The sequence below is a fragment of the Ovis canadensis genome, chromosome 4 (genome assembly GCF_042477335.2).
Source record: "Ovis canadensis isolate MfBH-ARS-UI-01 breed Bighorn chromosome 4, ARS-UI_OviCan_v2, whole genome shotgun sequence".
In the NCBI taxonomy this organism is placed as follows: domain Eukaryota; kingdom Metazoa; phylum Chordata; class Mammalia; order Artiodactyla; family Bovidae; genus Ovis; species Ovis canadensis.
The window spans coordinates 27,281,702-27,309,183 of record NC_091248.1 but is presented as its reverse complement, the minus strand read 5'-3'; the positions used below and the strand labels follow the sequence as shown (position 1 = coordinate 27,309,183).

General features: G+C 41.4%; 1 protein-coding gene across 1 annotated transcript in view; it reads right to left on the bottom strand.

Annotated features, from left to right (window-relative positions):
* Positions 1 to 24,609, bottom strand: part of DYNC1I1 (dynein cytoplasmic 1 intermediate chain 1) — a 581,233-nt gene extending 556,624 nt beyond the window's left edge. Inside the window, exon 1 of the mRNA XM_069587460.1 lies at positions 24,352 to 24,609. The gene's annotated coding sequence lies outside the window, so the exon portion shown is untranslated. The remainder of the gene's footprint in view (positions 1 to 24,351) is intronic.
* Between the last annotated feature and the right edge of the window lie 2,873 nt (positions 24,610 to 27,482).

Sequence of the window (27,482 nt, the reverse complement as noted above, 5' to 3'; positions counted from 1 at the left end):
GCCTGTTAAATATTATAGAGAAGTATAAAATCCAGGCATCCATTTAGATTGTGTTTTCCCTGCAATCCAGGACCATGTATAACACACACCTGTATAAAAACCATGATGTGAAGCCTGTCTCCTGTGTTGTAGATATCAAAAATATTTCTTGATTAATATATTTCTGATGTGTTGGGAAGACAGGGGAAATCAATGAAACAATTCCTGATTGAGCAGATTATTCTACTGATCTAGAACCAAAGCCACCCACCTTGATATCAAGGGCCCTCAGCATTTCTTCTCAACCTGGGAAGGATCCATGTTTATTTCCAGATGGATCATGGCTGTAATATATACATGCAAACTAACTTAAATGTTTTATTTCAGGCTTAAAACTAGGTCTGTATCCCCAGGGAGCTTAGAGTCCTATTATAGAGTTACAGAGACACAAACACATGGGATCATGACCAAAGATTTTACTAACAGTTCAAGTCAATAAGAGAGGAGACACCATAATTCCCAACATACACAGCCAGGAATATTCATTAACATTAGTTACTATAGAAAAGTAAAGAGGGAAAGATGATTTCAGGCTAAAGTGACTAGGTGGAAAGAGGACACTCTTAGGGGGAACAAGTGGGAAGAAGGGGCTTTCCTGATGGCTCAGACGGCAAAGAATCTGCCTGCAATGCAGGAGACCCAGGTTCAATCCCTGGGTCAGGAAGATCCCCTGAAGGAGGAAATGGCAACCCACTCCAGTCTTCTTGCCTGGAGAATTCCATGGACAGAGAAGCCTGGCGGGCTACAGTCCATGGGGTTGCAAAGAGTCAGATATGACTGAATGACTAACATACAGCGAGAAGACCATGAAAACAGAAAATCCAGGGAGAAGAGAGGCAGTGCACTGATATATTGGTGCTCAAGGGAATATAGTTGGAATGTCTAGATGTCATACCTGGGCCATCAAAGAGCCATTTATTAGGACAGGAAAAGGATCAAACCCGTTCTGTTGACTGAAATCTTAAGATCATACATCTCACTGTCAGTTTATTTACAAGATAACAATGCAGTTATACATGGAATCTAGAAAAATGGTATTGATGAATCTATTTGCAGAGCTGGACTAGAGATGCAGATCTAGAGAACGGATTTGGGGACACAGCGTGGAAGGAAAGGGAGGGAGGACCGGAGACAGTGACACTGACGTGTACACACTACCTTGTGTAAAGCAGACAGCTACTGGGAATCTGCTGCACAGCACAGGGAGCTCGGCTCTGTGCTCTGGGATGACCTAGAGGGTCCAGATGGGGTGGGAGGGAGCGAGGCTCAAGAGCAAGGGATATGTGTATACTTATAGCTGATTCAGCTATAACTGATGTATACAATTATAGCTGTATAGTTATTATGCCCAGAGAAGGCAATAGCACCCCACTCCAGTACTCTTGCCTGGAAAACCCCATGGATGGAGGAGCCTGGAAGGCTGCAGTCCATGGGGTCGCTGAGGGTCGGACATGACTGAGCGACTTCACTTTCACTTTTCACTGTCATGCATTGGAGAAGGAAATGGCAACCCATTCCAGTGTTCTTGCCTGGAGAATCCCAGGGACGGGGGAGCCTGGTGGGCTGCCTTCTATGGGGTCGCACAGAGTTGGACACGACTGAAGTGACTTAGCAACAGCAGCAGCAGTAGCAGCAGCAGTTATTATACCACAGAAACCAACATTACATTGTAAAACAATTATCCTCCAATTAAAAAGAAAAAAAAAGAAAAAAGATAACAGTAAGACGAGGTACAGGGCAGTAATCAGCATGATATTCTCAAATGAGAAATTAATATTTGAATAGCTGAAGAGAGAGCCTGTAGCATGTTGACCGATGAGTGAAAATAGAGGGTTCTTATCCAAGCGTCATAGTGCTCATGCATGAAGATTCTTGAGCCAAGCTGCCTACACTTCCATGCCAGCTTTGCCACTTAATAGCCACAGGAAGTTACATAACTTTTCTCTGCTTTGGTTTTCTGATCTTTGAAATGGGGATAATACTATAGCATCTTTCTTATAGGAATGCTATGAAAATTAAAATTAGCTAATATATGTAAAACATTCATAACAGTTCTTGGCACATAATAAAATTTACATAGATATTAGCTATTTTATCTATAATGGTTTTTAAGTAATAGATACTGAATCCTTCTATTAAGTTCTGACACAAACGAGTTGATAAAAATAACGTTCTTCAGATATGAGGTCATACAGTATGAGCATGCAGTATCACTGACAGTGACAAATTTGCCCCAATTAACCCTATTGCCTGATTATGACGCTGGGATTAGATTTTGGGGGTCAAAGTATGGTCTGTTGACCTGAAATTGCTGAGTGAGGCTAAAATCTCGGGTTCAGGTAGAGATCAAACCCAGACCTTGACCTCTTTAGGAACACTGCCCAACCAAAACCTGGGTGGATGGTGTTGCCATGTGCTAGCTAATGAGACCCATTAGCTTTTGTGGGTCCCTCCCAGACTACGGAGAAGAGACGGGCTCACTGCGCATATAAACACGCACACAGCGCTGTGCCCGAAGCACACTCTCAGTAATTGTTTGTCGAATGGATGAAAAGAGACTTAAACCATAAAAACAACAATTAGGCTTCAGTTGTTCCCCAGGCAGCCTCTTTCCCCTTCTAAATATCATATTTCATCTTGTGAAACCAGAATTCCCAATGATAACAAAAGCAAGCACAAAACACATTTTTTTTAAAAGGTTTTGAAAACAGTTCTCTGGCCTATTGGAAAGTAGAAAATATTTTCTTATATTTTTCTTGGAAAGTCTGACAATAATAGTTTTTTTGTGACTGAAAATATATCCTGCATTCTGTATAGAGTCAGCTATGAGTCTTATTTTCACCTGGTCCAGATAGTTACAAACAGGATTATACTAATTTGGGAGAAATTATTTTAGGGATAAAACTTTTACCCTAGGAATAAAACTAGGGACTAAACTTGAAGAAACAATTTCTTAACCAAAGATAATCTACTGGTTACAATATTGACGTGGTCTTTCAAACTGTTATTCCCATTGGCTGAAAATATTTATTTCATGTATTAGAAGGAAAACTGGTTTCATATACTTCTCTCTCTGAGTCCTTTTAAATTGAACACTGAAAAATGAAGTTGCTCAGCTGTGTCTGATTCTTTGAGACCCATGGACTGTAGCCCACCAGGCTCCTCTGTCCATGGGATTCTCCAGGCAAGAATACTGGAGTGGGTTGCCATTTCCTTCTCCAGGGGATCTTCTGAACGCAGGGATCAAATCCGGGTCTCCTGTGTTGCCAGCAGATTCATTACCATCTGAGCCACCAGGAAGCCCTAAAAAAAGTCTTTTGTATTTTGCACTCATGATATGACTAGTCAACGATATCAAGAATCCAAATTCCTTTATCATGGTGAATATTTAACTCCCCGAGAAGGTATATTTGTCTATGGCTGTGTGTGTGTGTGTGTGTGTGTGTGTGTGTGTGTGTGTGTGTGTACTCAGTCATGTCCAACTCTTTGCAACCCAATGGACTGTAGCCTGCCCCACTCCTCTGTCCATGGAATTATCCAGGCAATAATATTGGAGTGGGTTCCCATGGCCTACTTCAGTGGATCTTCCCAATACAAGGATGGAGCCTGCTTCTCTGGCATTTCCTGCACTGGCAGGCAGATTCTTTACCACTGCACCACCTGGGAAGCTTTAAATTGAACAATAAGTAGGCAAATAAGAAAACCCTACGGAATTTATTATGCAGCAGATATTTTTCTAAGGATTTTACATTAACCAACCCATTTTCCCTCACAACAACTCATCATTAACTCCTTTGCATAAATGCAGTCCTTTTATCCTCATAGCATCTGTGGTGTTATTATCCTACTCCTTTTATAGATAGGAAACTGGGCCACAAAGCAGTCCAGTAAGTTGCCCCTATCATGGAACAGAGCTGGAGTTTGATTCAAGGCACTCTATACTCCTGAGCCTTCACTCTGGAGAAAACATTCCTTCTTTAAGAAAGAATAGATTACCGTTGCTAACCTACAAGGAAGAGGGACACTGCCACTGATCTCATCACACAGAGCCTAAGTGACCAGATGTGGGCCACTGGATTTCTTCAAACAATATTATCAGAAGTTCCTACCTACTTGCAGAGACATTAGAAGCTTGAGATATTAAGCTAACTCAGACTTTCAACTGAATGACACTTAATCATTCTCTAGACATTGAGGCAATCCACTTATTTATTCAACAAGCAATCAACAAATATTTGTTAAGCACCACATTCTGCCATGAAGGTCAGGAAGCAACAGTTAGAACTGGACATGGAACAACAGACTGGTTCCTAGGAAAAGGAGTACGTCAAGGCTGTATATGGTCACCCTGCTTATTTAACTTATATGCAGAGTACCTCAGGAGAAACACTGGGCTGGATGAAACATATGCTGGAATCAAGGTTGCTGGGAGAAATATCAATAACCTTAGATATGCAGATGACACCTTATGGCAGAAAGTGAAGAAGAACTAAAGAGCCTCTTGATGAAAGTGAAAGAGGAGAGTGAAAAAGTTGGCTTAAAGCTCAACATTCAGAAAACAAAGATCATGGCATCTGGTAACATCACTTCATGGCAAATAGATGGGGAAACAGTGACAGACTTTATTTTTTGGGCTCCAAAATCACTGCAGCCATGAAAGTAAAAGACACTTGCTCCTTGGAAGAAAAGTTATGACCAACCTACACAGCATATTAAAAAGCAGGGATGTTACTTTGCCAACAAAGGTGTGTCTAGTCAAGGCCATGGTTTTTCCAGTGGTCATATACAGATGTGAGAGTTGGACTATAAAGAAAGCTGAGTGCCGAAGAATTGATTCTTTTGAACTGTGGTGTTGGAGAAGACTCTTGAGAGTCCCTTGGACTGCAAAGACATCCAACCAGTCTATTCTAAAGGAAATCAGTCCTGAATTTTCATTGGAAGGACTGATGCTGAAGCTGAAACTCCAATACTTTGGCCACCTGATGTGAAGACCTGACTCATTGGAAAAGACCCTGACACTGGGAAAGATTGAAGGCAGGAGGAGAAGGGGACAACAGAGGATGAGATGGCTGGATGGCATCACTGACTCAATGGGCATGAGTTTGAGTAAACTCTGGGAGTTGGTGATGGACAGGGAGGCCTGGCATGCTGCAGGTCCATGGGGTCACAAAGAGTCAGACACAACTGAGCAACTGAACTGAGCTGAACTGAACATGATGTCATGCACTGGGAATACTGTAATATATCACAATAATCCCTATGCTCAAGGACATTATAGTCTATTTGTGAACATAGAAATTAGGCTTGTAAAGATTGATGTGTTTTAATATTTTTATTGTCCATACTATCCTGAGAGTTAGATTCAAGATTTCTGGGGCAGGACAAACTATTTATACATATTTATAGTAAAAACTGGGCTTCCCTAGTGGCTCAGTGGCAAACAATCTGCCTGCCATTGCAGGAGATACAGGCTGAAGATCCCCTGGAGATGGAAATGGCAACCCACTCCAGTATTCTTGCCTGGGAAATCCCCATGGACCAAGGGGCCTGGTGGGCTACAGACCATGGGTTGCAAGGAGTCAGACACAACTTATCAACTAAAAACAGAGTAAAAACTGTATCAGCTCCCCTGGCCATAACGTTTCTCCCTTCTAAGGTGATTCAGTGAGAGCCAGATGTCACTTCATACTAATTGGGATCTGTGCTATAGATGAAGAACCCAAGGAATCTTGAGAGTTTATGAAGAAGAGGAACAACTGTTCCCCACCCCCATCTTCCCTTTGTGAGACAGTGAGAAAAAATTTTTCTCCCTAATGTACAGAAACTCTCCTTCAGGGAAGAATAGGAAGGATCCTGGGTTCTTACCCTTCGGAAGGTAAATAAATACCTCTGGGGGAGATATGACAAGTTTTGTCCCAGCAAAGCCCACTAACAATTCCTGGGAAATAAAAATAGGATCTGGATAATAAAGTCCGACCTTTTTTTTTTTTTCCCTTTCCTTTGTGCTTCATCCAGTTTTACTTACTCACGTGGGGCTGGGTGCAGAGGTCTCCCCCCTGAGACTGTACACAGCTCCGCGTTCCCGGTGGCAGCAGCAGGCTGTGTGCACAGACTGTGCACTCGGCACTGCTATCTGGAGCCACAGCCAACCTGCCAGAACCCCATACCCTCCCCTCTGCTGTGAACCCGATAAAGTAGCCCCACTCCTGACCTGTCCCGGAGAGCATGTGTTCTAGAGTCAGAGCTTGCCCATCTCCATTCTTTGGTCAAACAACAAAGCTTTCCTTTGCTTCTGAATAGAATTCAGTCTCATTCTATTGACTCTAATGATACCAGGCAGCAGGACCCATTGTTGGGGGAAGTTTCCCTGGAGTGGACTCAGTGTAAGCATCTTATTCCAGGACAACTCCTGGAATGTCTCCTGACCCAGCTTTGATCAGATGCCTTTTTCACAATCAACTTCTGTAAATATGGAGTTGAAATATTCTAAGCATCCAAGGCTCAATCACGTACCTATTTATGGGGCTAGAGGAAGAGGGGTGTGGTGATAATTATTCCAATTTAAGTCATATAGAGGCTTCCCTAGTGGCTGAGACAGTAAAGAATCTGCCTATTATGAAGGAGACCCAGGTTCTAACTCTGGGTTGGGAAGATGCCTTGGAAAAGGGAATGGTTACCCACTTCAGTATTCTTGCCTGGAGAATTCTATGGACAGAGGACCCTGGCAGGTTATATAGTTCATGAGGTCAGAAAGAGTTGGACATAGCTGAGCAGCTAACACTTTCACTTTTCAAGCCATATAGACTGGGGAAGATAACACAGAATGGGTAGAGATGTTTCCCCAAAGGAAAGGATGATAGAAACAAAAGGCATATGTCCACCAAAGCAGGAAAGGATGAGTCAGAGTGCTGGTGGCAAAGCTTTTACTAGCTAGGAGGACAAATGTGTCCTCTATTACAAGAGGAAACCATGTGAGTTATAGACAGATAATGTTTTGGTTGTTAAAGTGGGCCAGGTAGCAAATATTTTAGGCTTTGTGCATTACATGTGGTCTCTTTCATATGTTTTTCTTGGCTTTTTAAACAAATATTTAGACATGAAAAAATGTTTCTTTACACCTTGAATGGGCTGTAGTTTTCTGATTTCCATGCAGGCATGGAAAACATGGAGAGTAACATTCATCTATGGTAGTGAGTTCGTTCAATAAGTAAAATAAAAATAAAGAGGCAATGAAAGCTTGGAGTATTTATGAACAAATGATTGAAATCTAGTCCTCTAGATGCTGAAGTCACAAGTAACTCATTATTTATAGATAAATTCGATGAACACATATCTGTCTTAGGAAACCTTCAGAAGAAGTGATTTGAAAAAAGTCCAGTTTGTTTGAATGTAATGAAGTAAAGAAATGTCCAGTTAGCCAGTGTGTAGGGCTGAGTTCCTGGAGACATAAGAAGAGTTTGGAAAAGAAGTGCTGTTGTCAAAGGAGGTGAGTTCTATAAAGGTGAGCACATAAATTGAGGGTGTTGCCTCAAAGGATGACAAAGAACAATACAGATCTGAAGAACTGCTATTTTAGTTTTGATTATTCCATGAGACTGAGCCTCACAGAATTCAGACTTGGAGACAGGGGAAGGAGATACAACATTGGGGAAATCCCATTTCTACTCTTCTTGATCCACAGAGATGGTGATGGCTATAGTGTCCTAGTTGCCCTTACCTACCCAAGAGAAGAGGGTTGTGGGTATTTTGGCAGGTAAGACTCCCCCTATATGGGTGCTTTGCATCAGGTCATTGTTGCATCTCTCTATACAGAGGTAAAAAGGGAGCTGCTGAAATTGGATATATGCTCCATCATTGTTCAGGACTGTGAAAGATGCTAAGGAAGCATAAAAATTATAGCAGCCTGTACGTTCACAACAAAAAGTAGAAAGCACTCTGAAGTAGCATTTAACCAAGCACCAGACAGCATCAATCTAAATCAGAAGCAAGGATAAGAAAATGGATGTCCAAATGTAGATAATTATCATACAAAATCATTGAATAAAGAAAATATCCTTTTTCAACAACACAAGAGATCACTTTACACATGGACATCACCAAATGGTCAATACAGAAATCAAATTGATTACATTCTTTATAGCCAAGGATGGAGAAGCTGTACACAGTCAGCAAAAGCAAGACCTGGAGCTGACTGTAGCTCAGGTCATCAGCTTCTCATATGGGATCTAATTAAAATTAAAAGCTTCTGCACAACAAAGGAAAATATAAGCAAGGTGAAAAGACAGCCTTCTGAATGGGAGAAAATAATAGCAAATGAAGCAACTGACAAACAACTAATCTCAAAAATACACAAGCAACTTATGCAGCTCAACTCCAGAAAAATAAACGACCCAATCAAAAAATGGGCCAAAGAACTAAATAGACATTTCTCCAAAGAAGACATACGGATGGCTAACAAACACATGAAAAGATGCTCAACATCACTCATTATTAGAGAAATGCAAATCAAAACCACAATGAGGTACCACTTCACACCAGTCAGAATGGCTGCGATCCAAAAATCTGCAAGCAATAAATGCTGGAGAGGGTGTGGAGAAAAGGGAACCCTCCTACACTGTTGGTGGGAATGCAAACTAGTACAGCCACTATGGAGAACAGTGTGGAGATTCCTTAAAAAATTGCAAATAGAACTACCTTATGACCCAGCAATCCCCCTGCTGGGCATACACACCGAGGAAACCAGAATTGAAAGAGACACATGTACCCCAATGTTCATCGCAGCACTGTTTATAATAGCCAGGACATGGAAACAACCTAGATGTCCATCAGCAGATGAATGGATAAGAAAGCTGTGGTACATATACACAATGGAGTATTACTCAGCCGTTAAAAAGAATTCATTTGAATCAGTTCTGATGAGATGGATGAAACTGGAGCCAATTATACAGAGTGAAGTAAGCCAGAAAGAAAAACACCAATACAGTATACTAATACATATATATGGAATTTAGGAAGATGGCAATGACGACCCTGTATGCAAGACAGGAAAAAAGACACAGATGTGTATAATGGACTTTTGGACTCAGAGGGAGAGGGAGAGGGTGGGATGATTTGGGAGAATGGGAATTCTAACATGTATACTGTCATGTAAGAATTGAATCGCCAGACCATGTCTGACGTAGGGTGCAGCATGCTTGGGGCTGGTGCATGGGGATGACCCAGAGAGATGTTGTGGGGAGGGAGGTGGGAGGGGGGGTCATGTTTGGGAACGCATGTAAGAATTAAAGATTTTAAAATTAAAAAAATAAAAAAAATAAATTAATTAAAAAAAATAATAAATAAAAATAAATAAATAAATAAATAAATAATAAAAATAAAAAAAATAAAGTAGGAAAGGTAATGAATCCAGTGTTCACTCTAATTTTCAATGAACTTTACATGTTTATAAATGTGAACTAAAATAATTTCATTCTAACATTAAACTTAAAAAAATCTTCATATTGAACCTGAAGCAAAAGTTATAGAAATAATGAATTAGTTAATTGTTCAATATTTATTGAATACCTGCTATTCCCCAGAGAAGAGATTAGGGAATTCAAAGGTTTAAAGAGAATTTTTACAAATCTAAAACTTGTATCACTAGAAATGTTTTCTAACCTGCATTTTAAAAATTCAACAATATCAATAAAGATTTGCCTCATCAAAAAAAAAAAAAAGAAAGAAAGAAAAATTCAGGCTTGAACTAAAGAAAGCAGGTTAAACCACTAGGCCAGCCAGGTAAAATTTAAATCAAATCCCCTATTAATATGCAGTGGAGCTAATGAATAGATTCAAGGAATTCAGTTCAGTTCAGTTCAGTCACTTAGTCTTGTCCAACTCTTTGTGACCCCATGAACTGCAGCATACCTGCCTCCCTGTCCATTACCAACTCCCGGAGTTTACTCAAACTCACATCCATCGAGTCAGTGATGCCATCCAGCCATCTCATCCTCGGTCGTCCCCTTTTCCTCCTCCTGCAATCCCTCCCAGCATCAGAGTCTTTTCCAATGAGTCAACTCTTCGCATGAGGTGGCCAAAGTACTGTAGTTTCAGCTTTAGCATCATTCCTTCCAAAGAACACCCAGGACTGATCTCCTCCAGAATGGAATGGTTGGATCTCCTTGCAGTCCAAGGGACTCTTAAGAGTCTTCTCCAACACCACAGTTCAAAAGCATCAGTTCTTCGGTGCTCAGCTTTCTTCACAGTTCAACTCTCACATCCATACATGACCACTGGAAAAACCATAGCCTTGACTAGATGGACCTTTGTTGGCAAAGTAATGTCTCTGCTTTTCAATATGCTATCTAGGTTGGTCATAACTTTGCTTCCAAGGAATAAGCGTCTTTTAATTTCATGGCTGCAGTCACCATCTGCAGTGATTTTGGAGCCCCAAAAAAAGTCTGACACTGTTTCCACTGTTTCCCCATCTAATTCCCATGAAGTGATGGGACCAGATGCCATGATCTTCGTTTTCTGAAAGTTGAGCTTTAAGGCAACTTTTTCACTCTCCTCTTTCACTTTCATCAAGAGGCTTTTTAGTTCCTCTTCACTTTCTGCCATAAGGGTGGTGTCATCTGCATATCTGAGCTTATTGATATTTCTCCTGCAATCTTGATTCCAGCTTGTGCTTATTCCAGCTCAGCGTTTCTCATGATGTACTCTGCATATAAGTTAAATAAGCAGGGTGACAGTATACAGCCTTGATGTACTCCTTTCCCTAATTGGAACCAGTCTGTTGTTCCATGTCCAGTTCTAACTGTTGCTTCCTGACCTGCATATATAGGTTTCTCAAGAGGCAGGTCAGGTGGTCTGGTATTCCCATCTCTTTCAGAATTTTCCACAGTTTATTGTGACACATTAGAACTTGTAAATAGCGTGCCTGAAGAACTATGGATGGAGGTCCGTACTATTATACAGGAGACAGTGAACAAAACCATCCCAAAGAAAAAGAAAAGCAAGAAGGCAAAGTGGTTATTTGAGGAGGGCTTACAAATAGCTAAAGAAAGAAGATAAGCAAAAAGCAAGGGAGAAAGGGAAAAGTATATCCAACTAAATGCAGATATCCAAAAAACAGCACAGAGAGCTAAGGCCTTCTTCAATGAACATAACTAAAAGAAAACAACAGAAGGGGAAAGACTAGTGATCTCTTCAGGAAAATTGGAGATATCAAGGGAACATTTTGCCCAAAGATGGGCATAATAAAGGACAGAAACAGTCGAGATCTAGCAGATGCTGAAGAGATCGAGATGGAAAGAATACGTGGAAGAACTGTCCAAAAAAGATTTTAATGAATTGGATTTCTACAATGGTGTAGTCAGCCACCCAGAGCCAGACATTCTGGAGAGCACGGTCAAGGAAGCACCGCTGCTAATAAAGCTAGCGTATGTGACAGAATTCCAGTAGAACTATTCAAAACACTCAAGGATGATCCTGCCAAGGTGTTGCATTCAAAATGTCAGCAAAGCTGGAAGACCCAGCAGTGGCCACAGGACTGGAAAACGTCAATCCTCATCTCAGTTCCCAAGAGGGGTAGTACTAAAGAATGTGATAACCATCAGAAAATCGCACTCATCTGCCATGCTAGTAAGGTCATGCTTAAAATCTGGCATGCTAGGCTTCAGCATTATGCAAACCAAGAACTTCCAGATGTCCAGGCTGGGTTTAGAAAAGGAATAGAAGCCAGAAATCAAACTGCCAACCTTCCCTGGATCATAGAGAAAGCTAGGGAATTCCAGAAAAACATCTATTTCTATTTCATCGACTATGTCAAAGCCTTTGACTGTGTGGATCATAATAAATTGTGGAAAGCTCTTAAAGGGATGCAAAGACCATACCATCTTACCTGTATTGTCAAGAAGCAACAATTAGAACCCTGTATGGAACAACTGACTGGTTCAAGACTGAGAAAGGAGTATGACAGGGCTGTCTGCAGTCACTGTGTTTGCTTAATCTATACGCTGAGCAAATCATGCGAAATGCCATGGTTGGATGAGTTACAAGCTGGAATCAAGACAGGCAGGAGAAACATCAACAGCCTCAGATATGGAGATGGTACCATTCTAATAGCAGAAAGCAAAGAGTAACTAAAGAGCCTCTTGATGAGGGTGAAGGAGGAGAGTGAAAAGGCTGGCTCAAAACTCAAATTTTTAAAAACTAAGATCACTGTATCCGGCCCCATTACTTCATGCAAATAGAAAGGGAAAAGGCAGAAGTAGTGACAGATTTCCTCTCCTTTGGCTCTAAAATCTTTGAGGATGGTGACTGCAGCCATGAAATCAGAAGATGGTTGCTTTTTGGCAGGAAAGCTATGACAAACCTAAACAGGAGAGGTTGAAAAGAAGACACATTACTCTGCCAACAAAGGTCCGTACAGTCAAGGCTGTGGTCTTCCCTGTGGTCACAACAGGTTGTGAGAGCTGGATTGTAAAGAAGGCAGAGCACAAAGAATTGATGCCTATGAACTGTGTGTGGAGAAGACTCCTGAAAATTACTTGGACAGTAAGGAGTTCAAACCAGTCAATCTTAAGGGAAATCAATCCTGAATACTTGTCAGAAGGACTGATGCTGAAGCTGAAACTCCAGTATTTTGGCCATCTGATGCAAACAGCTGACATTGGATAAGTCCCTGATGCTGGGAAATATTGAGGGCAGGAGAAGAGGGTATCAGAGGATGAGATGGCTGCATGGCATCGTGAAAGTGATGGACATGAACTTGGGCAAACTTTGGGAGATGGTGACGGACGGGGAGGCCTGGCATGCTGAAGTCCATGGGGTCAGAAAGAGTTGGACACAACTGGGTGACTGAACAAGAACAACAATGTAGATAAAGGTCATAAAAGGTGCTGCCTAGAAGGAAATGGAGTTTTGAAGAAATTTAGGATCCAGCCAGGAGAAAAAGGTACAAGCAGACAGCAGAAAAGAAAAGTGTAAGTAAAAGTCTGAGGACCAGAATATACATGGAGCACAGGCAGGTGTATGTGTGTGTGAGTATCTTGTTTATAAACACATATGTGTTGGAGTTGACAGAGGGAGAGAAAAGCCATAAAACAAAGGTGATAAGTTGTATGGTGAGGTAAAATGAAATAAAGATGGGTCTACATTATCAAAGATCTTGAAAAGTATAAGACATGATCTGAAAAATAATAGGGAGCCATAATCAATTTGACCAAGGAACTGAATGATCAAAGTAGCATTTTATAAAAATTAGCGTTGCCTTTGCATACAGGATAATCTGGAGAGGAGACAGGCAGTTTTACAGCTCTGTAAAAGTGCCTTTGAAAGTCAAAACATTTTTAGATCTTTGTAGAGCTAAATTGAAGAACTCCCAACAAAACATTTTATTTCTTTCCTCTCAAAGGAATGCTGACATGGCAAGAAAAATAGTTTTACAACATGCTTGTACTTTCTTTTTATAAGGAGTATTAAAGAATTGCTATATTCTTTTAATCTGAGGAGCTCAGCCTACAGAAACTTTAACTTCTATCTAGAAATTGTATTGTGGGAAGCTTTCCTCTCAACATGCATACTAGATATTTTTTCTTGATGCCTTAATAATTCATCTCCAGTTTGGTGATTTTTATCTTAACATGGAGAAATTGATGAGGGCTCCCTGCCTAAGAAGTCAAATAACTAAAAGTTGAAAACTAAAATCTTTAAGATTAGAGGAACTATGGTTATTTAGTGAAGACTAGAGAAGAGCTTAAAACTTTCCCCTCAGTGGACATAGTTTTATCTTATTACATAGCTTTTAATCTCTTACTAATGATAATGTAAGAATAAACACATTTGTTCTGAAATATGGTTTCAAGGGGAGCCCAGAAAGAATTTTTTATACAGTGGAGCAGATATTAAGGAATCTCATAGACTTTCCTAGAAGAGTTTTGCTAAGGTTGTGGAGGTCCAATTTGAGTTTAGGCAAGACCAAAACATGTTAAAGGCAGAGTTGACAGAGGTCTAGGGAAATTAGGGTCAAAGAAATATTAAAATAAAATACCTTTTGACTTTTACATTTAAAAGACAAACAAATTTCAGGGAATGAATGGCAGTCTAACAAGGTGGACATTACAAAAACATGTTCTGCAGGGTTAATCCAGGTGTAATAAACCAGTTAAGGAGTATGGAACCTCAATAAAGAAAGATGCAATTATGAAATTTTGAGTATAGGATGTTTTCTTTCACTCAGATTTGTTTTCTAACTCAGTTCCCACCCATATTAAAAATTTTATTAGAAATATATTTTATTCCTAAATAAATTAAAAAAATATTTTAAAAAGATAATTGTTAAAAAAAATACTGCAAGTGCTTTGACTTTAACTTTTGTTAAGCACTGGGTTCCATGCTGCACTGCTCTGCTGCTGCTGCTGCTAAGTCGCCTCAGTCGTGTCTGACTCTGTGCGACCCCATAGACGGGGGCCCACTGTCTCTGGGATTCTCCAGGCAAGAACACTGGAGTGGGTTGCCATTTCCTTCTCCAATGCATGAAAGTGAAAAATGAAAGTGAAGTTGCTCAGTCATGCCCGACTCTTAGAGACCCCATGGACTGCAGCCTACCATGCAATCCGTCCATGGGATTTTCCAGGCAAGAGTACTGGAGTGGGGTCTCCTCCATTAGAACGGTGAAGGTCCTCCCCAACTCTATGAGTTTCCAGGGTTAGCTATAAGAAAAGACAACAATCTGGGTGGCACAAGCAATAAAAATTGATTGTCTCACCGATCTGAAGGCTGGAAGTTCAAAATCAAGGTGTCAGAAAAGCTGGTTCTTTCTGAGGAGTGTGAGGGGCAGTCTGTTCGATGCCTCGGTCCTAGCTTCTTGTAGTTTCTTGGCTTATAGATGGCATGATCACCGTATCTTCAGATTATCTTCCTTCTGTCTCCATGTTCACATTTCTGCTTTGTATAAGGATACAGTCATATTGGAAGAAACCACCCTAATTACTTTATATTAGACCGAGCGACTGAACTGAACTGAACTGAACCTGATCATCAACAAAGACCTTATTTCCAAGTAAGGGGGCATTCACAGATGCTAGGGTTAGAACATCAACATCTTTTATGGGCGCACTATTCAATCCGTAACACCCACCAGCACTGACCTCACCATTCACCCTAATGCAACTTTGGCACCAAGAGAGTGCCAGTGCTTCTGAAGTGGAGCAAATCAAAGTGCGGGAGAAGTGAAAGGTAGAACGGAAAACAGAGGAGTTGCTGGCAACAAACTCAAATTTTTTAAAGCATTAGGTGGATTAAAACCATTTGGTGTCTATCTAGGGACTATCAAAGCTTACCAGTTTGAAAAGTCTGTAGCCAATTTTACCTAAAATCTACCAGCCGTAAAAGACATGGAACGCTAATCTGGTACTTTTCTCAAAATGTTCCTATTTTCCTAACAGGACCTAGATGTGACTTTTTACATCCTGTTTTTAAATCATGATATGAAGAAATAGGTCTTGAGTCACCATAACAGTTTGTTCACCTTAGAAAAGAGGGCGATTGCTTTAAAAGAAAGGCTTCCTAAAGTTTTACTTTTCTCCCTCATCCCCAAAAGAGAAAGAAAATCACTATGTTCATCAAAACATGCTACTGGGAGGATACAGTAATGAAGCCTAAGTTTCAGGAGACAATGAATAACAAGGAAAACATCTGACTTCCTGGAAAGTTTCCTATAACCTCATACATTTACATAAAAAAATCTCCAGAACTTAACCACTTTTCTTTTTCTTTTCCTTGAGTTCTTTCCTTTTCTTTTGCTAGAAAAGAAAGCACTGGGAGCTGACACTCACATTGTAAACCCCAGAGCCGAGGTTTCTGTAAAGCAAGACTGCAGTTTCTCACAGCTAAAGGGGGTAGAGGCCAGCAGCAGAATCTAAGCTCTTCTAATCCTCTGTGTTACCTCCCTACATAGTGCCATAAGCCATAGAGGGCAAAACCATTTGCCCTTACAAAGTAATTCTCTGACTATAGCGCCTGCGTGAGTGCTAAGTTGCTTCTGTCATGTACGACTCTGTGTGACCCCTTGGACTGTAGCCCACCAGGCTCCTCTGTCCATAGGATTCTCCAGGCAAGAATACTGGAGTGGGTTGCCATGCCGTCCCGCAGGGGATCTTCCTGACTCAGGGATCAAACCCACGTTTCTCATGCCTCTAGAATTGGCAGGTGGGTTCTTTACCACTAGCACCACCTGGGAAGCCCCCTAACTATAGTAAACCCTCCTTGTCTGTACCAGTTAGGAATACTTTCAATTGCAAATAACAACAAAAGAGACTAACCAAATCTTAAGCAGATGGGGTTTGGAGGCAGGAGTGGGTTTTGTTTTTCCCTTGGTTTTGTTTTTCCATAATCCACACCCTGAAATTGAGTCCAGGACCTGAGTGTTGATTCAATCTTGTCAAGAGGAACTGGGCTCTTTCTGCTCTTCCTCTCTACTATTCTCAGCAAGTCTTATTTTTATCACATCACGGTTTCAAGATGACACTCACAGCACTAGGCATTTGTCTTTTAGGTTAAAAGAAGCAATTACAGGGTCCAGCAAGCTACCTTTTCACCTCTGTTGTTCTTATTAGGGAGTAAAGGCTTTCCCATAAGCCTCCAACTTTTCCCTTTTGGGTCAGGTCTCAGTCACCTTAGTTATAAACAAGGGGGGGAAACACAGAATATGGTAAAGGGATACAAGACCATCATGGTTTGCTTAGATTCGGGCTAAAAATATCCTGACACTGAAGCCAATCGTGGTCCTATAAGCAAGAAGGAACAGAGAAAATGCCTCTGGGTCTGCCAGAACAAACAAGGGCATTTGGTAAGACTCTGGGGAATCTTTAAATGGTAATCCATCATTAGAAACTGAAAGAACAACAACAACAACAAAAAAAAGAGAAAAACAATTAGCTACAAGACTAAAAAAAAGGACTGTTTCTCGCTTTCAGTTCAGTTCAGTTCAGTTGCTCAGTCATGTCCGACTCTCTGCGACCCCATGAATTGCAGCACGCCAGGCCTCCCTGTCCATCACCAACTCCTGAAGTTCACTTAGACTCACGTCCGTCGAGTCAGTGATGCCATCCAGCCATCTCATCCTCTGTCGTTTAAATACCAATAAATAAAACAGAGGTCCTTGTGATAACAACAAAAGTTGACTAAATTAATAATCCACATTCAATAGCATTGACAGGGACACAAATAAGTATTTGCTGATCCTTAGTGGACATTTGCAGTTTCCCTGGTAGCTCAGACAGTAAAGAATCTGCCTGCAATGCAGGAGACCAGGGTTCGACCCCTGGGTCAGGAAGATCCCCTGGAGCAGGAAACAACAACCCACTCCAGCATTCTTGCCTGGAGAATCCCATGGAAAGAGGAGCCTGGCGGGCTATAGTCCATGGGGTTGTAAAGAGTCAGGCACAGCTGAGTGACTTTCACTTCACTTCACTTCAATGGACATTTGCCATTGTAGACATTGGACATATTTAAATGCTAAATGGAATCATTTCAACAACTGGCCTTATGAACATTATACAATATCAAAAATGGACCTTTGAAAACTCTAATGTGCTTGCAAATCACATGGGAATATTATTAAAATATAGATTCTAATTCAGTAGGCCTGGAAGGGGCCAGAGACTGAATTTCTAACAATTCCCACATGATGCTAATGGTTCTGGCCCATGGGCCATACTTTGGTAAGGATCTAAAAAACAACGCATATCTTTTTAAATTATTTCAGCATGATATGAATTTTACTTTTGGTGGCTGTTGTTCTGCAGTCGCTCAATTGTGTCAGTTGAGATTTTTGCAAATAATCATTCTTGCTTTGGGTGAGAAAGTTTTTGTGAGGAAAACATTTTCTGGAATGTTGTTAAAAACCATTTTGAATAATTACACACATCACTTTTGCTTCTTGCACATTGCTTCAGTCTCAAACAAGTACAAGTCTCAAATGCTTTTTCCTCTTAATATCATTGAGAAAAAAACATTTTCTTTGACCACATGGCATGCAGAATCTTAGTTCCCGAGCCAGGGATTGAATTCATGCCCCCTGGCAGGCTAGAGTCCCTGGGGTTGCAAAGAGTCAAACACAACTGAACAACATAGCACACACACAAAGAGCTAATGCCCATGAAGAAACACAGAACCTTGAATGTACCTAAATGAATTTGCCTTCTTGGTCATGATCACACATTAAAAGAACCTTAACAAAATGTGCAACAACTTCTCCCTAATTTCATATTTTATCTGGAAGGTCTGCTGAAGTAACAGAACCAGAAGCATCAAATAATTGGCCTATATCTGAAGGGCTTTTGGCTAAAATCTTAAAGTCAGACTCATCAAAATGCTCACAAGACAAAGAGGGTATCTGAGTCCATTTCTAAGGCTTCTCTATCCTAAAAGGTTATATAGAAGAACTATACAAAAAAGATCTTCACGACCCAGACAATCATGATAGTATGGTCACTCACCTAGAGCCAGACATCCTGGAATGTGAAGTCAAGTGGGCCTTAGGAAGCATCACTACAAACAAAGCTAGTGGAGGTGATGGAATTCCAGTTGAGCTATTTGAAATCCTAAAAGATGATGCTGTGAAAGTGGTGCACTCAATACGTCAGCAAATTTGGACAACTCAGTAGTGGCCACAGGACTGGAAAAGGTCAGTTTTCATTCCAATCCCAAAGAAAGGCAATGCCAAAGAATGCTCAAACTACCACATAATTGCACTCATCTCACACACTAGTAAAGTAATGCTCAAAATTCTCCAAGCCAGGCTTCAGCAATACGTGAACCATGAACTTACAGATGTTCAAGCTGGATTTAGAAAAGGCAGAGGAAGATCAAATTGCCAACATCCGTTGGATCATCGAAAAAGCAAGAGACTTCCAAAAAAAAATCTGCTTCTACTTTATTGACTATGCCAAAGCCTTTGACTGTGTGTATCACAAGAAACTGTGGAAAATTCTGAAAGAGATGGGAATACCAGACCACCTGAACTGCCTCTTGAGAAATCTGTATGCAGGTTAAGAAGCAACAGTTAGAACTGGACATGGAACAACAGACTGGTTCCAAATAGGAAAAGGAGTACATCAAGGCTGTATATTGTCACCCTGATTATTCAGCTTATATGCAGAGGACATCATGTAAAATGCCATGTTGGATGAAGCACAAGCTGAACTCAGGACTGATGGGAGAAATATCAATAACCTCAGATATGCAGATGACACCACCCTTATGGCAGAAAGCGAAGAAGAATTAAATAGCCTCTTGATGAAAGTGAAAGAGGAAAGAGAAAAAGTTGGCTTAAAACTCAACATTCAGAAAACTAAGATCATGTCATCTTGTCCCATCACTTCATGGCAAATAGATGGGGAAACAATGGAAACAGTGACAGACTTTATTTTCAGTTCAGTTCAGTTCAGTCACTCAGCCGTGTCCGACTCTTTATGACCCCATCAATGGCAGCATGCCAGGCCTCCCTGTCCATCACCAACTCCCGGAGTTCACTCAAACTCACGTCCATGGAGTTGGTGATGCCATCCAGCCATCTCATCCTCTGTAGTCCCCTTCTCCTCCTGCCCATAATCCCTCCCAGCATCAGGGCCTTTTCAAATGAATCAACTCTTCACATGAGGTGGCCAAAGTACTGGAGTTTCAGCTTTAACATCAGTCCTTCCAAAGAACACCCAGGGTTGATCTCCTTTAGAATGGACTGGTTGGATCTCCTTGCAGTCCAAGGGACTCTCAAGAGTCTTCTCCAACACCACAGTTCAAAAGCATCAGTTCTTCGGTGCTCAGGTTTCTTCACAGTCCAACTCTCACATCCATACATGACCACTGGAAAGACGGACCTTTGTTGGCAAAGTAATGTCTCTGCTTTTCAATATGCTATCTAGGTTGGTCATAACTTTCCTTCCAAGGAGTAAGCGTCTTTTAATTTCATGGCTGCAATCACCATCTGCAGTGATTTTGGAGCCCCCCAAAATAAAGTCTGACACTGTTTCCACTGTTTCCCTATCTATTTCCCATGAAGTGATGGGACCAGATGCCATGATCTTAGTTTTCTGAATGTTGAGCTTTAAGCCAACTTTTTCACTCTCCTCTTTCACTTTCAACAAGAGGCTTTTTAGTTCTTCTTCACTTTCTGCCTTAAAGATGGTGTCATCTGCATATCTGAGGTTATTGATATTTCTCCCTGCATTCTTGATTCCAGCTTGTGTTTCTTCCAGTCCAGCGTTTCTCATGATGTACTCTGCATACAAGTTAAATAAGCAGGGTGACAATATACAGCCTGGACGTATTCCTTTTCCTATTTGGAACCAGTCTGTTGTTCATGTCCAGTTCTAACTGTTGCTTCCTGACCTGCATACAGGTTTCTCAAGAGGCAGGTCACGTGGTCTGGTATGCCCATCTCTTTCAGAATTTTCCACAGTTTATCATGATCCACACAGTCAAAGGCTTTGGCATAGTCAATAAAGCAGAAATAGATGTTTTTCTGGAACTCTCTTGCTTTTTCCATGATCCAGCGGATGTTGGCATTTTGATCTCTGGTTCCTCTGCCTTTTCTAAAACCAGCTTGAACATCTGGAAGTTCATGGTTCACGTATTGCTGAAGCCTGGCTTGGAGAATTTTGAGCATTACTTTACTAGCATGTGAGACGAGTGCAATTGTGCGGTAGTTTGAGCATTCTTTGGCATTGCCTCTCTTTGGGATTGGAATGAAAACTGACCTTTTCCAGTCCTGTGGCCACTGCTGAGTTGTCCAAATTTGCTGGCATATTGAGTGCAGCATTTTCACAGCATCATCTTTCAGGATTTGAAATAGCTCAGCTGGAATTCCACCACCTCCACTAGCTTCGTTTGTAGTGATGCTTCCTAAGGTCCACTTGACTTCACATTCCAGGATGTCTGGCTCTAGGTGAGTGATCACATCATCATGATTATCTGGGTCATAAAGATCTTTTTTGTACAGTTCTTCTGTGTATTCTTGCCACCTCTTCTAATATCTTCTGCTTCTGTTAGGTCCATACCATTTCTGTCCTTTATTGAGCCCATCTAAGCATGAAATGTTCCCTTGGTATCTCTAATTTTCCTGAAGAGATCTCTAGTCTTTCCCATTCTGTTGTTTTCCTCTATTTCTTTGCATTGATCACTGAGGAAGGCTTTCTTATCTCTCTGTGCAATTCTTTGGAACTCTGCATTCAGATGTTTATATCTTTCCTTTTCTCCTTTGCTTTTCACTTCTCTTCTTTTCACAGCTATTTGTAAGGCCTCCCCGAGACAGCCATTTTGCTTTTTTGCATTTCTTTTCCATGGAGATCGTCTTGATCCTTGTCTCCTGTACAATGTCACAAACCTCCATCCATAGTTCATCAGGCACTCTATCTAGTCCCTTAAACCTATTTCTCACTTCCACTGTATAATCACAAGGAATTTGATTTAGGTCATACATGAATGGTCTAGTGGTTTTCCCTACTTTCTTCAATTTAAGTCTGAATTTGGCAGTAAGGAGTTCATGATCTGAGTCACAGTCATCTCCCAGTCTTGTTTTTGCTGACTGTATAGAGCTCCTCCATCTTTGGCTGCAGAGAATATAATCAATCTGATTTTGATGTTAACCATCTGGAGATGTCTATGTGTAGACTTTATTTTGGGGGGCTCCAAAATCACTGGAGATGGTAACCTCAGCCATAGAATTAAAAGATGTTTGCTCTTTAGAAGCAAAGTTATGACCAACCTAGACTGCATATTAAAAAGCAGAGATATTACTTTACTAACAAAGGTCCATCTAGTCAAAGCTATGGTTTTTCCAGTAGTCATGTATGGATGTGAGAGTTGGACTATAAAGACAGCTGAGCAGTGAAGAATTGATGCTTTTGAATTGTGATGCTGGAGAACATTCTTGAGAGGCCCTTGGACTGCAAAGAGACCCAACCAGTCCATCCTAAAGGAAATCAGTCCTGAATATTCATTGGAAGGACTGATGCTTAAGCTGAAACTCCAATACTTTGGCCAGCTGATGCGAAGAATGAACTCATTGGAAAAGACCCTGATGCTGGGCAAGACTGAAGGCAGGAGGAGAGGGGATGACAGAGGATGAAATGGTTGGATAGCATCACCAACTTGATAGACATGAGTTTGAATAAACTCTGGGAGTTGGTGATTGACAGGGAGGCCTGGCATGCTACAGTCCATGGGGTCACAAAGAGTCGGACACAACTGAGCAACTGAACTGAACTGAATCCTAAAAGGCATTTGGGTTCATAATAAAAATGCTTTGGGAACTTCTTGGCAGTCCAGTGGGTAAGAGAGGAAGAACTTCTCTGGCAAATCTTTAAAACATATTATGAGTGTATCAACAGTCATTTCCTTAGAACAGTACCCCCTTTAAGTGATTTAAGCAAAACAGGTTTTGTTTTGTTTTGAAGTGAAGTGAAGTCGCTCAGTCATGTCCGACTCTTTGCGACCTCGTGGACTGTAGCCTACCAGGCTCCTCCGTCCATGGGATTTTCCAGGCAAGAATACTGGAGTGGGGTGCCATTTCTTTCTCCAGGAGTTCTTCCTGACCCAGCGATTGAACCCGGGTCTCCCGCATTGTAGGCAGACGCTTTACCATCTGAGCCACCAGGGAAGCTCTCTTGTTTTGTTTTAATAGAGCATTAAAAAGCTTATAAATTAATTAAGAGAGAAACAGTCTCAGTTTGAGTATCCAAGAGAAATTTCCAAAGCTACACCACACAATCGAGCCAGCTGGAAGCCTTAGGCAGGGCCAGGATAGGAAGTCTGATCCTGGCTCCTGTCTACACACTCAATCCCTGCTACAGTTGCATCATAAATACTTTTATTGCCATCTCCTTCAGTTCTGAATTCAAGCGCTTCATGACTGCGTCTTTTAGACACAACCTGAATCATCCCCAGAACTCTAGCTGCATCAGAATCTGCAAAGTGTTAGTTTTACCTTTCCAGCCTCTGAAGTTTAGGAAGGAAGTTGAAAAGATTACTGAATAGTTAAAACCATACTATCAATCATAATAAGCAAAACAAACTGGGTAAATTTCAAACTCAGATCAACTTATAAATCCTAACTTCCTGAAATGTCATCCAAAGGATACCATAAATCACTCATCAGCCTGGGACCTATTCCCCTACACATGCTTATTTTTTCACCATCGATTTTCATCCCTGGACCAGACCAAACTGCTAAGTCTCCTCACATCCACAAGGCCTCGAGCATGCATGCTAAGTCACTTCAGTCATGTCCAACTCTGCGCTACACCATGGGCTGTGGCCCACCAGGCTTCTCTGTCCATGGGATTCTCCAGGCAAGAATACTGGAGTGGATTGCCATGCCCTCCTCCAGGGAATCTTCCCAACCCAGGGATCAAACCTGCGTCTCCTGAGTTTCCTGCATTACTGGTGAATTCTTTATCACTGGGCCACCGCAGAAGCCCCCCATAAAGCGTCGTCTATCCCCAACTTGACTGCTGCTTGATCTGACTTCTGGTTGAGAGCAGGCCAGAATGGCTGACTGGCTCGCGCCGTTGCAAAGGTTATTAAAACCCCGAAGACTCTTCATTTAACCCTGGTTATCTCAGCCTCACTGCAAATCCTCAAGAGAAAAAGCCAGACTCTGATACGACCTCCATCACTCCTATCACGGCAGAAACCACAACAGCTGTCTGGTGGGAAGACAGGGAAGTTAACACTCTGGCAAACCAGAGATGAGAAATAGGAGGCAGAAAGGTTTCGGTAATAGGCTGTTCACCCTTCTCTCCTCCTTTTCTGAGGTGCTGTGAATTCATGATGGAGATCACTCTCTGGAGGTGTTCTGCATACCTGAGCAAACATTTGAATATTCTATAACTAAATCTCCCTGACATTATTTTTTAATTTATTTTTAGCCTTCCTTTTTTTCTTACTCTTGCTTCTCTGGCATTGCATTCCAAAGGAAAGCGAACGCTCATAAGATTAACCTCAGACCCTTTCTCAGGAACCCAAGCTAAGATAACACCTTGGTATATATCAGTCCCTCAGTGTAAAAAGACATTTTCTTTCTGCCAACAACGCTCAACTTTTCAAAACCTGGCTCAAAATATTCCCCTTTAAGGAAACCCATATTTCACTAATCATTTTGCTACTTCTTACCCAACCTCGTTTATTCTTAATTTTTTCCTAAATATTTTCTGATTATATACATTTGTGTGTTTCTTCACTTCTTTTGTGCACGCCATCACTGGCAAAGCCCACTGCGGTCCCAGGAAAAAAATAGGATGGCATCTAGGTGCTAAAATAAGGTCTAACCTTCTCTCTTGCGCTTCATCTAGTTTCACGTGCAGAGGTCTCAAACTTGGCGCTTTGGACCCAGAGATCCTGGTGAGAAGTGGCCTCGGGGACGTCTCAGCACCTGCGTGGCTGAGGCACAGACCGCTGAGCAAGACACTGATAGTCAAGGTGGCGGCGGCGGGCCTGCGCAGAGAAGCGCTCCAGGCACTGTCAGGGGGAGTCTGAGCCGCACACCTGCGCCGGCTGCCCGGGCACTCCGTCCCCTCCCCCGCCGGCAGGATCCCAGTAAACAGCCCCGCCCACTGCGGTCTGTCCAGGGGGGCGTGTGTCCTGGAGGCAAGCTGCCACCTCTCCGTTCCTTGATCAGAGTACAGCTTTCATCTGTTCCTCATACAAATTGGGTCTTGTTCTGTTGGCCCCAGTGACACAGAGCAGGAGGACTTCTGTTGGAGACTGACCTGGGACAATATTAGGTCTGATTTTCTCCCTTCCTCAAGCTGTTAAAAGCCTGGACTTTTATTTATTTATTTATTTTAAATTTTAAAATCTTTAATTCTTACATGCGTTCCCAAACATGCCTGGACTTTTTAAAAATACATTTTCTCAGGGCTTCCCTGGTGGCTCAGAGGTTAAAGTGTCTGCCCGCAATGCGGGAGACCTGGGTTCGATCCTTGGGTTGGGAAGATCCCCTGGAAAAGGACATGGCAACCCAGCCACACTTAATACAATGGCTTCGCAACAAACTGTGCCCAGTCTAAGCGTGGTGGAGGAGAGGTGTCTGGCCAGCCTCTGACCCTTCCCTGCCTGCATCAGCGTTTCTTCCAGGCCCACTTTGTCTTCCTGAGGCAGCCGCAGGCTTTCTAGGCCCAATCTACTGCCCCTCCCTCCTGGGTCTGACCCTCCATTCATAATTCTCTTCCTCCTGCCTGCAGTTCTCTGTCCACTGCTCAGCTTTGAAAAACAGCAGACTTGGTCTGCATCCCTCTCATTAACGGCTAAAGTGAGGACACCTGGTTGTTGTCTGGCTCGCAGTCCTGTTTGACTGTTTGACTCCGAAAGTTTGCCCAAGTTCATCTCCATTGCACTGACTTGCAATGGACATCTTAGGTGTATTCATGTATTTAAGTAGCCCCTGTAAACATCTGCCTTAAATCAATGTGGACTTACTCTAAAAATGGAGTTTAGACACTTAGCTTAATGAAGGAAAAATTTCTGAGCAAGATGATTTAAATTAGTGACTGCAATGTTGAATTGCAATATTCTAGAACTCCAGTATATCATGCAACTGATGGTCAAGTATCAAAGAACCAATCTTTTTGTTGGTGTGATACCATTATTTTGATATTTTAAAAATCTGAAATCTGAATTATTTATGTCTTGAGAAGTATCTAAAGAGTTAAACCCAGCATTTAAAAGGAGGCTTTATGATCCCTCAAGGCATCTGGGCTTGTAAGTGAAAAAGAGTATAACTCTTAGCACAGATTTTCCCAGACAAATTCTGTCTAGGTCTACTTCTTGAAAGAGGTATTTTTTTAAATTTATTTTTAGCATTAATCTGAATATATAAAGAAAGAGAACTTCCCTAAAAGAGAATTATAAAGAACAAGACTTCGTCTTACCCTCAAGATATCTACACTTCGAATGGGGCCAGGTTGATAGCAAAAACAATCAGTGTTCAGTGGTGGAAACTCCTTATCTGTTTGATTGATTTGTTTTGTTTGTCTGAACAAAGGCTGTTTGTTTCATAGCAGAAACTAAGAACCAGGAATCTTGCAAACTGACTGCTGGGCCTTAGAAACAAAAACTACAGCTCGCTCTTAATAAAAATACTGAAGTCTTTAATAAAAGTAAAAAGTTTTAAAAGATTAGCACACAGAAATAAGATTGTGTGTGTGTGCTAAGTCGCTTCAGTCACGTTTGACTCTGCGACCCTATGGACTGCAGCCTGCCAGGCTCCTCTGTCCATGGGATTCTCCAGGCAAGAACACTGGAGTGGGTTGCCATGCCCTCCTTCAGGGGATCTTCCCAACCTAGGAACCAAACCAGAATCTCTTATGTCTCCTGCATTAGCAGGGCGGTTCTTTACCCCTACCACCACCTGGGAGGCCCAGGAAATAAGATTATTGTATGTAAAAGATGCTGAGAAAGAAGTTTGGATTTAGTTTATATTTTTCTCTTAACTATTTCTCCAGCTAGTATAAAATATGAAAAAGCTTTTCTAGTGGCTAGAAAAATTTGTCCCAAAATTTGGCTCACCATCAAAGATGATACCATTGATACACATGGTTCTTAAGATCAGCCCTGCAAAAAAGTCAAATAACTCATTGTTAATTTTCAGGATTTATTTTCTTCACTTTTTATAATATTAGTTTATTTAGTATAAGTATTTTTTATTGTGTTTTCTCTTGCTATTAATTCAAATTAGAATGTTAATGTATGTTTAATATTTAATTTTTGAAATCTAGTTCATGTTATATGTTCATACATTTTATAGGGGAAATCTACCAAATATTTAGTTTCAATGATTCTTGAAAATTTTGCTGAATTCTGAACATTGTTTTTGAATACACAAGATATTCATACCAGGATATCAATACATTATGACATAAATATGAAAATACCAGTGCGTCATTCTATTCCAATAGTGTCACTAAGATATTCTGTGGTTCCTGTTAATAATGGCACTTAAGTACCAGCTCTAGTCGACTGTGCAAGTTAACGTTTAGTGATTTTTTTCCTGATATTCACCTTCCCAATGCCTCACTCTCTGAATAACTCGTTATTTCTTCTTCCCAGGGATGTCTTCTGACCCTGCGACTGCAGAAAGGGGGAAACAGCCACTTCTTGAGCCTCAGCTGTGTTCCTAGCAGTGTGTTCCAGGCTTTACATAATCATCTCACTTAACCATCGTGATGACCCAGTGTGGTCCTTGTCACAACCCCCATTTTTTAGCTGAGGAAATGGGTGTTGAGCAGGGTTGCCAGCACATGAACTGTAACACTGCTGGAGTCTTCTGGCTCCTCTGTGCCTAGCAAGCCCAGTGTCCTCTTCCTTCTGCTTCTCCACATCAGGACTTTGGATTTCCTCACTGTGTACTAACTCTGCAGAAATTGCTTTCTTGCACCCCTGTACAAGATACTTCATTTTTA